General features: G+C 50.3%; 1 long non-coding RNA gene across 1 annotated transcript; it reads left to right on the forward strand.

The window, feature by feature from the left end:
• The first annotated feature begins 1,500 nt into the window (after positions 1–1,500).
• On the forward strand, positions 1,501–3,787 carry LOC138919340 (uncharacterized). The gene is made up of 2 exons (XR_011429467.1): positions 1,501–2,133; positions 2,254–3,787. It is a non-coding gene; the product is annotated as an uncharacterized lncRNA (long non-coding RNA).
• The last annotated feature ends 340 nt before the right edge of the window (positions 3,788–4,127 follow it).

A 4,127-nucleotide genomic window follows, 5' to 3' on the forward strand; every position in this document is an offset into this window, starting at 1 on the left:
GCCATGTGACCTCTGACCTCCCAGTGCTCACAAATTGGCGCCCACCCCCCCACCCCGTCTTACTGAGCTGACTCTTTGGGGAACAGTTCTTATACTTTTAGCAGTTCACCAGCACATTAAAATGATCATTATTTTCACTGCGAGAGAAGAGGTTTTTATGGAACTCCTCCCGCTGTCTGCTTGGTAAATTGAAAGACAGAAAGAGAGAGAGAAGAGAAAGTAGATTAGCAGTTGCTTTTGGCTGATGGGGTGTGGGGAGATGAAGGGATGGGAGGGTGGCAGCTTAAAGGGGACAGCTGAAGGGGTTTCTTTTTGAAGTGATAAAAATGTTCTAAAATTGATTGTAGCGATGGTTGCACAACTTTGTGAATGTACTAAAAACCAATGATTTGTGCACTTCAAGTGGGTGAATTGTGTGGTACATAAATTATCTCAATAAGGCTATTTCACACATACACACACACACAGAGATCGACAAGGAAGTGCCATCAGAGAACTTTACATCTCTCCGTGTTGATGGAAGAGAAGAGAGATCATCCAGATAGGGTCCCAGGTGAGGTTGGAGGGGTGTTGGGGAGCAGAGAGAGCCCTGCAGGGGGGCAAGGAGCTGGTGCAAAGGCTGGAGGGTGGGAGGTGGGAGGCTGTGAACAAGGAGGGTCAGAGCCCCGGCCTGGCAGATGTGGCTCTGTTGGTAGATCTCAGGGTCTTAACTGGTAAACCAGCAACCAGGTCTCTCTTCAGGTTAAGGTGTGCAGAGATTCCTGGCAAGAGGAGGACCAGGGATCAGGCTGCCCAGTCCTCTCTGCCCAGCTCAGGAATGTCGCTGCCCACCACCCCTCTCCCCTGCCAGCTCTAGACTAGCCTTCATCCTCAGAGCCAGGTGACCTCAAAGCTTCAGGGACGTGAAAAGTAGATCCCTTCCAAAAAAAATTAGATATGTAGGTAGGTAGAGAGATAGATGGGTAGATAGACCTTGACTGATTCCAAGGATAGTATCGTGAGATCAAAAAACCATGGTTTGGTTCTTAATTTGACAAATTCCTAGCTCTAGGATGTTGCCAGGTAACTTACATCTAAACCTCACCTTCTTCCTCTGTAAAATGGGCATGGAACTGGTGCTCACTTCAGGCGGTTGTGTGGGGATGAAATGAGAAGGTGAGTGTGAAGCTTTACACACAGTAAGCACTCAGCACGCATCCGTTGCTGTCAGCCTTCATCTTTATCTTACTGTGAGCATGAACTCACTGTACACGTAAGGAAACCAGGAGCCTGAAAGCGAGGACTGCAATTCAGGTCTGACCCTCTATCGGCTCCGCCCTGCAGACGATGCGCCGACTTCCCACCTGGGAAAGCGATGTATTCAAATAAGACAAAGTCAGAATACGCTCCTCTGACTCACCTGTAAGTGGGCTGGGAGTGCTGGAACCCCTACCTAAGCACCGCCTGGGGCGGGAGGCGGGGCGGGGGTAATCAGAAGAAAAAAAGCCCTGGATGAGATTAGGGGTCTCATTTTACGGTACCCCAACTCTGCGGAAGGAAACACTCCGCTGGCCCTGGACTTGGCCCCGAAGGCCGCGCCCCTCTTCAGGGACTCTCGGTTGAGGGGCGCTCAAGCCTCCCTCTGGATTTCCATCCTGCGCTCAGAAGTTCCTGATGACGAATTGGGATCAGTATACATGGCTGGCGTCATTGTGATTTGGAGTCCTTTCCTGCTACAGGAAGGGAGGGAGTGTGAGGAAAAGATGCTGTGGTTTGGAAACAACAAGCGAAAGCACCCCTGACAAAAATTCCCCGGGCCAGAGGAAGACAAGGCACCTGGAGGCTGGGTCCAGGTTTAGGACCCCTTGGATTGCAACGGGCTCCCCGCCGCTGGAGGGACAGGAGAGGTCAGAGTCTGAATCGGAAGCCTTTTTTTAGAAGGCACCTCGCTGGAAATGAGTCCCTCCTTCTGAACTCATTTCTTCTCTGGGCTTTGTTCCAGCAAGAGTTGCTTTTTGAAACAGGAGAAGCCCCTGCACCCAAAGTGGGCCTCGGGGCTAAGCAGGACCAGTTGCCAGCCTGTAGGCTGCTCCTGACTGCTGAGGAGGCCCCTCCCAACCTCCAGGGAAAACCTCTGTGCTGCCTTATCTCCAGGTGAGCAGGGGTCCAGTAGAGAAGGAAAGGGTGAGTGTGGGTGGGGGACAGGACAATAGCTCAGTTGTTGTTGCACAAGGCACGCCCTCATCACCGGTTTCATTTCTTCTTCTGAGCCAGGAATCCACCCTCGGAGGCTCACGCCGAGCTGACGTCAAGAGGAGCCGCGCACGCACCTCAGAAAGCAAAATTGGGGCGCAGGCTTCAAAGGCAGCGGCATCTTCCTTCACAGCAGCTCTGAACAGTCGTCTGGTGTCTGTCTCTTTAAATGCCTGTATTTTATTGTTCCAGATGATCAGTTCTTTATGGGCAGCGACGGGAAGACAGCTGAGTGGTTCATGAGTTGGTGGTTTATAAAATCAACACAAGCTTTTGTCTGTCTTTCTCTTTCTAATCCACGCTCATTCTTATACTCAGGAGTAAAACAGAAGACAGAAGGTTGTCTTTTTACCCCAGTCTGTATTTGGGGATCCTCATAGCTGACTGACATAGACCAGGCGGCTAGACCAGGCCAGGAACAGGAATATCCCATGAAATTACTAGAGAAGGGTGTTCCTTGTTTTGCTTCCTAAAGTCAGAGCTCTGAGGGTGAGGAGTCCCTGCCCTGGGGGTCAGTCTGTCCTGAGAAGTCATTGAATCAAGGCAGGGTGGGGTGCAGCCACACCCCATTGGCCTGAGACTGTGGGACTGGATCCAGATCTGCTACTTACTGCCTCTGTGACCCAGTGTGAGCCTTGGTTTCTTACTCCATAAAATGAGCATTGCAGTTGTACCTACTGCATACAGCTATTACACAATAAGTATTAAAAACAGTGCTTAGTAAATGTGCAAAGACGCAATGTTAAAAATGAATGTGTGGTCCTTGAGTTTCCTAATGGGGAAACTGAAATTCAGAGAATTGGGGCTAACATAGTTCAGAGTCCAGTCCAGAACTCAGACCTCCTGGCTCACGGTTTGAAATTTTTTGATTATTATTATTATTATGCACCAGTCAAAAGACTCCTGGATGTCATCAACCATGTTTTTAATTAGAGCAGGAGTTGTGACAAAAGACATGGCCCTGGCTGGCTCAGGCTGCTCACAATGCGTCCTCGGCCCCGGCAGCTTGGGAACCCCTGGAGATGGGGGCTAGGTAGCAGCAGTGTAGACCCAGCCCTGCTTCCCCCTGCCCTGGGCTTCCTGCAGAATTCTACCAGGGAAAAGCAGAGCATTTTTTAACCTCAGGCCCCGCAGGACCAGTTCAACTGATCCCATCTTATCAACAGAGTAATTAAGTGTGGTTTTTCTGGAACTGGACACTCTCGTCCAGTTCAGGCCGGTTTAGACCACCAACCCATCAACTGGGCCTATGCAAATACTGACAATTGATCTTTTTCATGTCAAGGGACTAAAAACTCCACCCACAGATCATGGTAAGGCCACCATTTTGTGAACATGGGTCCTGTGAAGAGGCATGAAGCAAGACTACTCCTGCACGGATCGTCAATTGCCTCATTTCTCCTCACCTCCAATCATCTAATCGCACACTGCAGACCACCTTGCCCCCTACCCCATAAATATCCCTGAGTTCCCCTTCTCAAGGAGGCAGATCTGAGATTGATTCTCCCACCTTCTTGCTTGGCCACTTTGTGATTAAATCCTTTCTCTTTGCAAACTTGTCATCTCGGTGATTGACATAATCGTGCAGCAGGCAAAACCTGATTCGGTAACAATTTCACACTGAGCTCATTGCATTCCAGGACAGCCCTGTGGGGTGACGTAAGGCTAGAAAAGCTGAGAGATTTGCCCAAGACCCCATGATGGATGAGTAGCTAGGCTGGGACTCAAACCCTGGTCTCCTGGCTCCAAGTCCTGTGTTCTTTCTCCTGGGGCATGCGCCCTGGCATTGCCGGCCACAGCCCGTCAAGGAGAAGGAAAAGTGGGCAGTGTGAGGGGGAAAGTCCAGGAGCACAGTGAACTGTTCAACTATTAGGGAAGAAAAATGTCTGGTGGGC

Source organism: Equus caballus, chromosome 20, assembly GCF_041296265.1.
Source record: "Equus caballus isolate H_3958 breed thoroughbred chromosome 20, TB-T2T, whole genome shotgun sequence".
In the NCBI taxonomy this organism is placed as follows: Eukaryota; Metazoa; Chordata; class Mammalia; order Perissodactyla; family Equidae; genus Equus; species Equus caballus.